General features: G+C 32.6%; 1 long non-coding RNA gene across 1 annotated transcript; it reads right to left on the reverse strand.

The window, feature by feature from the left end:
- Positions 1–1,329: 1,329 nt before the first annotated feature.
- Positions 1,330–12,484, reverse strand: LOC110027570. Its single transcript, XR_002294354.1, has 3 exons — positions 12,020–12,484; positions 3,755–3,912; positions 1,330–1,696 (listed from the first exon to the last, which is right to left on the reverse strand). It is a non-coding gene; the product is annotated as an uncharacterized LOC110027570 (long non-coding RNA).
- Between the last annotated feature and the right edge of the window lie 414 nt (positions 12,485–12,898).

A 12,898-nucleotide genomic window follows, 5' to 3' on the forward strand; every position in this document is an offset into this window, starting at 1 on the left:
ATATATATATATATATATATATTCAATCTCATTAGAAGAAAAAAATTATTTAAATTTCATTTTTTTATAACACATTGGTTGGAGAGACTTGAAAGAGATCATTATGATAAATAAACAACCCTAACAATGCTCTATTTGTGCACCTAATCATGCTGCAAACAAAGCCCTGCACGCTCAATAATATTGTATGTCTACCAATAAGCACAATCATGTGGACCAAAGGGACAAATCTGAAAGCCTGGACACTGATAGGCTTCAGAAAACAACTTGTTTTTAATTGGATCTCATGTGGAACAGTGTGCACAAACCCGCTACTCCCCTCGGCTTGAATCCATATAACAAAATACAACTTTTTTTTGCACGAATGAGATCCGGTGATTGGCCATTTCCTTTGGTACCGAAATGTCTCAAAAAAAGAAAAAAAAAACTCTTTGTCCACAAAATCATGTTGGACCAATTAGGAAGAGATATATGGACTGGTGATTGGACATTTTCTCCCGTACTGAAAGGTCTCATACTTCAAGTTCACTGGCCCCAAAAAAAAAAAAAGACTTGGCAACCATTTATATAACATTTTTTTTCCACACAAAATCATGTTGGACTAACCACCGAGAGATTTATAGGTATCTGATCACATGTTTGTTTGATTTTGTCTTAATATTTTATTATAGTGTGCAACAAAAAATAAAATTAATATTTATATATATTTTATATTCTTATTGATTAAATAAAGAGGGCCCACTGCTAATTTCACTAAAATTAAAGAATGAGGGCATATAGTTCATTCCACGATTGCATTTCCTTTTGCTTTGGTGTAGAACCATGTGGGGTTGGAATGATGCTAAACTTGTTTGGTGAGATTAAGGGTTGTCAATCTTGTGGGAAATAAAAAATAAAAAAATTAATCCACCCATGTTACATAAATTTGGGTATTATTGGGTTTAAGAAATGTGCTTATCAAAAGCATACAAGCACTCATTCTCTATCATGTTAATTAGTGTCAAGATAATCTAAATTTGAGAACCAAATTGTAATTTATTTCAGTAAGTTTCAGTTTGTGGATTGAATTTTGTGAAACTTCAAGTGGTGAAGTAATTTACTTTCTATTTGTTCAAGCCAGAATAACAGTGTAATTGAGTCAAGCCAACTCATGAGATATGACTCGTGAGTTCGGCATCATAAGCTACTGAACCAAACATAAGCCAATCCTCACTCAGCTCATTAACCTCTGAATTAGCTCATTTAAAAAATATTAATATTAAATACAATTAAATTTAAGTGGAGGTTATAACAAATATTAAAAAAAAAAAATTGATATTTACAGTGATTTCTCATTATTTTTGTCATTTTATTACAATAAATATATGGATATATTATATGCTCCGTCATTATAAATGATCAAGATAGCGAGCTGACTCAAATTTGTAGAGTTGAGCTCAAGCACAGGTCGAGGGAGGGGGCTATACCTCAACCACTCATTTACACCCATAGCCTTGCATGTGTGGTATTCATTTTATAAAATTTGACATGAGTTTCAAGATTACCATTTGGCCTAACTTCAGCCCTAATCCTTTCTCCTCTCCATTTAGCTTTGGAACAGCAAAAGTAGCTTTTCCTTGGCGAATGAGACTAATTTCAAAGTACTAGTAGCACTGTTCACAATTTATGCTTCTGAAGCAAGGGCATATCTGCAAGACTGACAAGGTAAAGAAATCAAATTTTAAGCAATGAGGGGGTAAATTCCAACAATATCTCTCTAAATACCAACAAGATCCATCTTTGATGCTGGGCCACACACATATCTTAAAATGATCACTCACTATAAATCTTTAAAAAAAATATATTTATTCAATCTCATCAGAAGAAATAAATTATTTAAATTTCATTTTTTTATAACACATCGATTGGAGAGACTTAAAAGATAGCATTATAATAAATAAACAACCCTAATAATGCTCTATTTGTGCACCTAATCATGCGGCAAACAAAGCCCACACTCAATAATATTGCATATCTACCAATAAGCACAATCATGTAGACCAAAGGGACAAATCTGAAAGCCTGGACACTGATAGGCTTCAGAAAACAACTTTTTTTTAATTGGCTCTCATGAGGAACAGTGCGCACAAACCTGCTACTCTGCTCGCCTTGAATCCATATAACAAAATAAAACTTTTTGCGCAAATGAGATCCGGTAGCATTTCCTTTCTTACCGAAATGTCTCATACTCCATACTCACAGACCAAAAAAAAAAACTCTGTCATCATTTATGTAACTTTTTCCCACACAAAATCATGTTGGACCAACCACCAAGAGATTTATGGTTGGTGATTGGATATTTTCTCCCGTACCGAAATGTCTAACACTCTAAGTTCTCTGACCCAAATAAAAAAGCCTTTGCAACCATTTATATTTTTTTTACACACATTTTAACAAAATCATGTTGGACAAAAAAGAGATTTATGGCCCGGTGATTGGACATTTTCTCCAGTACCGAAAAGTCTAGCACTCTAAGTTCTTAAACCCAAAAAAAAAGTCTTTGCAACCATTTATATAACATTTTTTTCCACACAAAATCATGTTGGACCAACAGCTAGAGATTTATGGCCCCGTGATTGGACATTTTCTCCCGTACCAAAAAATCTAACACTAAATTCCCCCCCCCCCAACATTTTTTTCTAAACAAAATCATGTTGGACAAACCACTGAGAGATTTGTAGGCATCAGATCACATGCTTGTTTGATTTTGTCTTGATATTTTAATATTGTGTGCAACAAAAAAATTAATATTTATATAATTTTGATATTTTAATTGATTAAATAAAGAGGACTCACTGCTAATTTCACTAAAATTAAAGAATGAGGGCATATAGTTCATTCCACGATTGCATTTCTTTTTGCTTGGTGTAGAACCATGTGGGATTGGAATGATGTAAAACTTGTTTGGTGAGTTTAAGGGGTGTCAATCTTTTGGGGTAAAAAAAAAAAAAAAATTTCTTAATCCACCCTTGGTTGCACCCCACCAATTACATGCAAAATATATATATTTAATCAGGGTGCTTACTAACCATATTTTAATAGAATATATCAAACATGTTTTGATTCAAATCAAAACAAAAATAAAATAAAATATAAAATATAATGCAAATGTAATCCAAATGGACTCTAAATTTAAGTGATTGCATTGCACTCATTTTAAAATTAAAATAGATCCAACAGATTTAAGAATCGTCCTAACAAAAAATTTGTTGAGTTTGACCTGATAAAGTCTCTTCTACTATTTTTGCTATTTTTTTTTACCAAATAAATCATAAAGAATTAAAAACAAATGTTACATAAATTTAGATTTATTGGGTTTAAGCAAAGTGCTTATCAAAAGCACATATGCACTCATTCTCTATCATGTTAATTAGTGTCAAGATAATCTAAATTTGAGAACCAAATTGAAATTTATTTCAGTAAGTTTCAGTTTGTGGATTGAATTTTGTGAAACTTCAGGTGGTGAAGTAATTTACTTTCGATTTGACCAACCTCGAATAAAAGAATAATTGAGTCAAGCCAACTCATGAGATATATCATGCTCAGCATGATAAATGACTCTTGAGTTCAGCATGATAAGCTACTGAACCAAACATAAGCCAATCCCCGCTCAACTCATTAACCTCTGAATTAGCTCATTTAAAAAATATTAATATTAAATACAATAAATATATGATACTCATTTTATAAAATTTGACATGAGTTGTAAGATTACCTCTTGGCCTAACTTCAGCCCTAATCCTTTCTCCTCTCCATTTGGCTTTGGAACAGCAACAGTAGCTTTTCCTTGGTGAAAGAGACTAATTTCAGAGTACTAGTAGCACTGTTCATAATTTTATTTGTTGCTTCTGAAGCAAGGGCATATCTGCAAGACTGAGAAGGTAAAAAAATCAAATTTTAAAAAATGAGGGGGTAAATTCCAACAATATCCTCTCTTAATACCAACAAGATCCATATTTGATGCTGGGCCACACACATATCTTAAAAAGCACAGGCTGTAAAGCATAGTAAGCATTTACAAGTACGCAGGTCCTCACATGTGTGCAAGCCTGTGAGCTGTAAAATTTGCAGCGGAAATAATTAAGAAATTATTGTCACATATTGTCTCTAGCACGTGCCGCCTTCTTAATTCATCTAAATTTAATCCTTCAATGTCAGAAGAACAGAAAATATAAGAGAATATGTGATATAACAAAAAAGAAAAGAATGCTGATAGTATTATAGCTGTACTAGTAAATAAATAGGTGTGCTAAAAATTCTTACTACGCCAACCATAACTATGGTGTATTTGTTTTTATGGAATTACTCCCTGAACTTACTTGTAATATTTTTTTTTTTCTGAAATAGGGTCATAAGAGTAAATAGGAATTGCTTATGCTCCTGTATTTGAGAAGAAACATGAAGAATCGAAGAAAACCTTTTGAAAATTGTGTCAGTCAGGGACATAATGGATTTAAACCCACGAGACTGGCTTCATAGCAACTTTGAATCTTAAATATCAAATTGTATCTTGTTTATAGAGGTCCTTCGAAGCCAGTAAGGACAAAGGATGTTTTGAGATTTATACCCAAGGTTATGAGGCAAGGAAAAGTTTCATGTGAAAGACTATATAGAGATGACAAATCTTTGAAAGGATATATTTATTGTGAAAAGAAGAGCAAATGAATGCATGACAGAAGTATTTAATCTGTGGCCTAATTGAAGGAGAGGTGTATTTCTTGTACTTTAATTTGGAGCATCTGCATACATACCAAACAATTCTTATGAATTTACATATCTAACTGTAAAAACAGAAATTCAATATTATAATAAGAATAATGATAAATGAATAAATAAATACATTCAGATGTGTCGAATTAAATTAACCGTCAAGACGGTTCATTGAAGTGAAGTTAAGGGGGAGCTTCTATTGGTCCTTCCGTTTATAGCCTACAGAGAGTGAGAGAGCAGGAGAGACAGAACAAAAAAATCGATGGAAGGAAGAAGAAGAAAAAGAAGAAAATAGAGAAAGTAGGACGTCACGGCTTGAGTGCATGGGAGGCTTTGACTCTTGCATAGCCAAGAGAAGAAACCCTAGCCAAAAGGGAGGAAGGAGGAGGAGATCTACTCAGTGTCTATGATGAATCGAGCCCAACATAAAAGAAGAAAAATTTAAGGGAAGAAGTGTGCGGTTCTGTAGAAAAAAGAAGAAGCAGAACAAGTGCTCGAAGTTGCATGAGGAAGGTGAGGGCACGGCTTCGTGTTTGAAGTGAAGAGTCAGCCCGACGATACCCTGGTTGAGCAAATCTTGTGGGAAGAGGAAGGAGAAAGGATCTCGAGTGATGTGATGGGTTGAGACGAGATTGAAAGAAGAGGAGGAAGAAGAGGGAGATCATGAGCGTGCAGGTTAAGGTAGCCGACTGAAGCTTAATAAAGTAAGTATAAGATTTTAATTAGGTTATCTATTAAATTTTATAAATCTACTTATTTAATGAATGTTAATAGAAAGTTAAATTGATAAGAAAAGAAATTCAAGAAAGAGAGATTTTGTTTCGAGGACTATGAGTGATTCACTTTGAAATATAGCTTTTATTAAGTTAAAGTCTGATTTATTTAATTTAGAATTAATATTTTATAAAATATTAATTTATAATACCAATTAAGGTTGATGAGCATTTAAACCTATAAGATTGGACATAGAGAGTTAGAGAGACAAACAAGCAAGTTTAAAATGAGTAATTACTTTCCACATGTACTAATTGATGTTATTTATTTAATAAAGACTTTCATTATTGCTTCAGATACTTATTTTTATAATTATATACATGTTGTAAGTTAAATGAATTATTGAAATGATAAGAAAGAAAAATGATTGTTCAAAATATTTACAAAAAAGTAATTTAAATAAAATATAATGTAAAAGCTTAAAGTTATTCAGGATTATCACTATATGGTACTGGAAGGAGATGCAATGCACCCGTGCACGAAGAAGAAAATGAAAATGGTAAAGGTGTATCTTCATGTGCAAAATTTTGAGGTTACCTACATTTACAATTTTGACGATATATTCGGGTATGACGGTAATCCTGATATGTCTTCTTAAAAAGGTTAAAAATGATAAATACTTAAATTGAAATGAGAATGGTAAAATTTAAAAAAAAAAACTTACAATATAATTAAGTAATGAATTACATTTCTTTTGGTCAGTCACACATAGAATTCGCATACTAATTTAATGTATATTAAGATTGAAATTGCTCACTAAGTCGTATAAAATTACTGTTTATGTTAATTGTTTCTTTCAGTTGAAACACTAGTTGGTATGTCTAACATGAGGGATTTAGTTTACAGGAGAAGAACTACTGCTCATAGATATTATGTTGTGTATTGTCATTGTAGTTATTGCAATGTTTACTTCTGAGTAGTGATACTGTTGTGCATTGGTTGAAATGTTTTACTAGAAGACTATTGTTTTTGGCTGATTTAAATTTTTATTTAGTGTATTTTGTAATTTCTTAGTGGTTTTTTTATAAATTAAAAGTCATTAAATTTTTTGAAAAATAAATGAAATGTTAATATCATCCGACCGCAATTCGTGACTTAGTTAATTCTAAGCTATCAGGCCGAGTCGTGATAAAAGTGATATCAAAGCCATTAGGTTTGAATCCTGATAAAAAAAGAGTCATTACGTAAATTAATTTAATTAATATATAATATTAATGAATTATTAAATTGAATCTATTTATAATATTGCTTATGATATTTCATAAATATGGAAAATCATGGGGACAAAGTTACGGATGATGTGGTAGAAATTGACACACCTCCACGGATTACTATAAACAAAAATACTTTTGTTGGGATGATGACTGCAGTAATTCAAATGAATAAGAACTTTTAGACACATGTTAGTTTCTAGTAAGGTAGACCAGATTGACAAGTACTAAAAGCTATTTCAAAATATAAGACCACTTTTTTTTTTTTGAGAAAGTTCAGTGGATGCTAAGAACTAACTGCTGAAAGTAAAAAAGATTTCAAACTTATTGTCTTGCCCTCCATAGAGAAGAATAACACTGGCCACTTTTGCCTTGGAGGGAAAAGCAAAGAGATGGTGGTGGTGACAGTTTGAGGAGCAATTTGGGGGTAGATCCAGCCACTTGATACAGTAGGATGAATTCATGAACACATTTAGAGACCTGTTCATACCACTTTCAACTAGAAAGCAACTGCATAACAAATTTATCAGACTAGCGCGGAAAAATCAGTCAATTATGTAATATGAAGCTGAATTCTCCATGTGTTCAAGGTATACACACCAATTGATTCCAAAAGTAGAGGAGAAATGTCATAGATTATTGTTTGGGTTGAAGGATATGATTAGGAAGCCATTGATTTCTTCTGAAATCAAGTATTACTCTTTTAGTGGAGAGGGTCAAGAGATTGAGCTGGATTTACAAGCTACCCAGAGAAGGATGGACTCTAACAAGTGGAAGATTTGCGAGAGATACAGGATTCTTTAGAACTTTCAGAGCAGGCAGTCCTTCAAATCAGAAAATACAAGTTCTATGAAGACCAAATCAAGCAGCGTTGGCAGCTAGACTGAAGTAAGAAATTTGACAAGTGTGGCAGTCTAGCAAGGTTGAGTGTCTTTCTGGATTCAACACATTTTTTGGTGTTATGAACCAAGACATATGATAAAGAATTGTTCTACATTGGGACAAAGGGCAGTGTTGCACCATCTCAGAGAAGCTTTGGCAAGCCGCGGGTAGCTGAGTCTTCTTGATCAATATCAAATTCAGTTTAAAAACATAATGTCCACCCAGGAATTTATACACTTTCATAGCAGGAAGCTAAAGACTCCTTTGAAATTTATCACATGTATATTTTACATTTAAGAAATTTTTAACCAAGTGCATCTTTAACCATAATTGAATTCATATCATGTCATGTCATTCATAATATCATGTAAGAATTTAAATTCATTAAAAAGTCTAGCCGAAATGTTAAATGCAATGGCTTTAATGATAAGTATCATATATCTTCAAAATAGACCAATAAAAGCATTGTTTGATTCAGAAGCATCAAATTCTTTTATAACTGAGAAATTATTTAAATTTATGGAATTGAATAGTAACTTAATGTCTGTAATATTATCTCCTAGAATGTCAAATGGCACTTCTATGAAAATTAATCAATTGTGTGAGGTAAAGCAAATGATTGGTCGAAAGAATTTTGATGCACAACTGATTGTGTTACCCTTAGTAGAATTTGCGATAATTTTAGGCATTGATTTGTTGTCTAAAAACTTTGTTACAATTGACTAGAATAAAAAGATTGTCACAATAAACATATATGGGGAGATAGAAGTCAAATTTTGCGGTGATTGGGGATTGGCATTCATGATAATTACCTATTCGAAAGCTTTCAAACTGTTGAATTGTGAAAACCAAGATTTTTTTGCTCATGTGACAGATACCTCTAAGGAAGTAAAATCTTTGAGTGATAATTCAGTGATAAGAGAATATCCAAAAGTTTCTCTTGATGACTTACCAGAGTTACCTTCTGTGAGAGAGATCGAATGACCTATTAAGCTACTATCAGGTTTTGAGTCAGTATTCAAGTCACTCTATAGAATGGAAGTAAAGGAATTACAAGAGTTGAAAAGTCAATTGCAGGAATTGCTAGATAGATGGTTCATCATGAATGTGCCTCACCTTAGAGAGCTTCAATGTTATTTGTGAAGAAGAATGTGGGAGATTCACAATGTGCATTCAAGAAGTGAAAAAACTCATTGTGAAAAAGAAGTATCCATTGTCGAGGATTGATGACTTGTTTGATCAAATAGAAGGGGTTTCTATAATCTCAAAGATTAATCTAAGGTCAGGTTATGACCAATTGAGGATTAAATATGAAAATATAGTGAAGACAACTTTCAGGACCATATATGAGAACTATGAAGTTGCGATGATCCTATTTGGAGTGGATCTAATAAATAAGATCTTCAAACAATTTTTGGATACTTTTGTGATTATCTTTATAGATGATATTTTGATGTATTAAAGGGATGAAGCCAGCCATACAAACCATTTGCATGATGTTCTGTATATTTTAAAGGAGAACACACTTTATGTTAAATTTTCAAAATGTGAATTTTGGCTTAAAAGTGTGGTTTTTCTTGGGCATGTTATCAGTGGAGATGGCATATATGTGAATCATAATAAGATCAAAACGATTGTAGATTTGTTTACAAAATGAATTGTGTCATGTATGTGCAAATTACCATGTTAGTATTAGAATGACTTTATATGAAGCTTTGTATGGAAGAAAGTGTTGGACACCTTTATGTTAGGCTAAAGCAGGTGAAAAAAAAGTCATCAGAGCCAACTTGGCTGATGATGTTACTGAAAATATTAGACTAATTAGAGATAGACAAAAGGTGGTGTAGATAGGCAAAGGAAATATTATGATGCTAAGCACAAACCAAAAGAGTTTGAAATTGAAGAGTATGTCTTTATCAAAGTCAGTCCAGTGAAGGGTGCGCAATGTTTTGGGAAGACAAGAAAACTGAGTCCAGGATATGTAGGTGCATATGAGATTGTGAAGATAATTTGAATTGTGGCTTCAAGTTTAGTTTTAGTAGCTCATATGCAATGAGTGGATAATGTTTTCCACATTTGTTCACTTAGAAAGTATATTGCAGATTAATCAAGTAGGTTGATAGTTGACTCAATTGACATGCAGTCTGATTTGACTAATATAGAAGATCCGAGAAGGATTATGGAATATGAAGTCTAAAAATTTTGTAATAAGGAGATTCCATTTGTGAAGATTTTAATGGAAGTACTAATAAGCAAAAGATGTTATTTGAGAGAAAGTTTCAGATATGAAAGAACGATGTTATTTGAGAGAAAGTTTCAGATATGCAAGAAAGATATTCCCAACTCTTTAATTAAGGTATGTTTGCTTTCTTATTAAATTTTTCAGATTTCAGTCAAATTTTATAAGGGAAGATTGTAATAATTGAAATTTAAAATAATAATAATAATATATAAATAAACAAATATATGTAGATGTATTAAATCGAGTTAACATCCAGATAAAGGTGTTACATTCAGATATAAAATTTTGATAGTAACTACAGGTACAATCACTACAGAAAATTAATTAATGAGCGACAGATTTATCGTCAGAAATTTTTTGACGCAAATTTTATCCTCAAATTTGCATATGTTTTTTCGTAAAAGATTAGGAATGGCTTGTTCGTGGAATACTTACAATGCAAACTGTTTGTGCCAACTTCAACATTGTCGATTCGTCGACACAAATATTTTACGTTGAAATTAGTATATTGATAAATTGTCAACGAAACATATTTACTTAACAGTGTCAAACAGTCAGACATTATTTTCGACACTAACAGATTGGCGCAAAAATAGTCTGACACAAATCCGACACCACAACAACAATAACAAAGCCTTAATCCCACTACGTGGGGTCGGCTACATGAATCTTTTTTTTTTCCATTGCGTCCACTTTAGTTTCATATTTTCATTTAGTTCTAAAACACAAATTCGACGCTGATGCACTAAAATTTGAACCTCGCATGCCCCAGCCTCATTTGCGCCCTGCGCTGTTCCATAGCTTTCAGCTATGGCGATTAGGTTTCTCCACTAAAAGTCCAACTTGTGAGTTTTTTTACCAGCAAAATTGTGTCCCCAGCGAGTTTTCTTCCACTCTAAGCTTAGGTAAACTTCTATCTTATTCGAAGCTTTCCTTTATTTATTTTTTCTTTTTCTTTTTTTTTTTGTGAAAAATTGAAGTTTGGGTTATAGATATGTAATGTATGATAAATGAGTGGAATGTACGAAAAATTTGAAGTTTAGGTGTTGGATATGTAATACATATGAATTGTGTGAAATGTATGTGAAAATTTAAGTTTAGGGTTTACATATGTAATAAATAAGAATGGTGTGGTTTGTATGTAAAATCTAAGTTTAGGTGTTAGATATTTAATACATAAGAATTATGTGGTTTCTATGAAAAACTTGAAGTTTGGGTGTTAGGAATGCAATACATAAGAAATGAGTGGAATGTATGTAAAAGTTGGAGTTTAGGTGTTAGTTATGTAATGCATAAGAATTGTGTGATTTGTATGTAAAGTTAACATTTAGGTGGCATATATGTAATGCATAAGAATTATGTGGTTTGTATGCAAAAAAATTGAAATTTCGGTGTTAAATATGTATGTAATACATAAGAATTGAGTGGAAGATATCTAAAATTAAAGTTCATGTGTTAAAACTATAATACATAACAATTGTGCGCTTTCTATCCAAAAAATTAATGTTTGGGTGTTAGGAGTGTAATGCATAAGAAATTAGTGGAATGTATGTAAAAGTTGAAGTTTAGGTGTTAGATATGTAATGCATATGAACATTGTGGAATGTGTCTACAAATTGAAATTTAGGGCATAGATATTTTATACATAAGAATTGTGTGGTGTGTAAGGTTAAATTGAAGTTTAGGTATTAGATACATAACGTCTATGTAATACATAAGAATTATGTGCTTTGTATGTAAAAAAATAAAGTTTTGGTGTTAGTTATTGCATACATAAGAATTGTATGATTTGTATGTAAAAATTGAAGTTTAAGTATACATGAGAATTGCGTGGTTCGTAAGTTGAATATGAAGTTTAGGTGTTGCATATGTAATGCATTAGAATTGTGTGCGATTTGTAGGTAAAGATTGAAGTTTGAGTGCTAGATATGCAATACATATGGAATGTATGTATTAATTTATAAATCTACAAATAGGTTGCAGATGGATAATCAGAATTTGAAATCATGAAAGTATAATAAATAAATAGGAGACGGTTAGAGAAGACACATCATCGTTTACCCAATCCTTTGCACGTCTCCTCATTCGTATAATCGAACAAGATGGAGAAAGTTAGAGCGGCATAAGAGAGGAAGAAGAAGAAGAAGAGAAGAGAAGATACCAAATTCATGTGTCGAACGACTTCGTGCTCTAAACGAAGAAAGGAGAAGTCGACTTCGTCGCTTGTAATGAGTTGCCTGGAGTTATAGAAGCCAGCACTGCTATCGCGCGGCGTGGGTGAAGTTGGAATCGAGACCGGTGAAGGAGAAGAAGATGTGTCGTCGTCGCGTGCAGAAAAGGGAAGTGACGGGAATTGCGGCTTTGTTCGCGTAAAGAAAGAAGATGAGAAGGGGAGCCGAAGTCGGCGAGACGATCCTTGCGTTCGTCATGTGCATAGGAAGGAGGAGGTTCTGCGCCTATGCTCTGCTGGGGTGAGACGGGGCCGAAGGAAGAAGGAGAGCTCACACGATCGAGCTGAGACCGAAAGAAGGAAAGCGTCGGCTTCGCGCGTTTGCTAGGGCAAAGGTCGAAAGTTAAGTGTGATTAATATTTTTATTAGTTAATTAATATGTTATTATATAAAAAAAAATTAAATGTGTGTGTGAGAGTGTTTAATAATAATATCAATAGAAATTTTTATTAAGAATTAACGCTAATAATTAGTGATAGTAGTTTAGAAGGAGAATTTGGAAGAGAAGCGAGTTAGGAAAGATATTACATCAGTACTCTGCACGTACAGTTATGTGCGGAGTCCAATGAAATCACGTTAAAAAAATCAGCCTGATAATACGGGGGAATATTCCCCGTGTTATTCAGGTGTTATTGTATTTTATTCATGTGTTCTTGTATTCTGAAAATATTTCTGGTGTTATAATAACACAATAACACATCAATAATGCTTGAATAACACTGGAGGAATATTTCATTGTGTTACCATGCAGATTTTATTTTTTTGTCATCATCACGTGGCGTGATTTCATTGGACTCCGCACATAACTCT

Source organism: Phalaenopsis equestris, unplaced genomic scaffold (assembly GCF_001263595.1).
Source record: "Phalaenopsis equestris unplaced genomic scaffold, ASM126359v1 Scaffold000428, whole genome shotgun sequence".
NCBI lineage: Eukaryota > Viridiplantae > Streptophyta > Magnoliopsida > Asparagales > Orchidaceae > Phalaenopsis > Phalaenopsis equestris.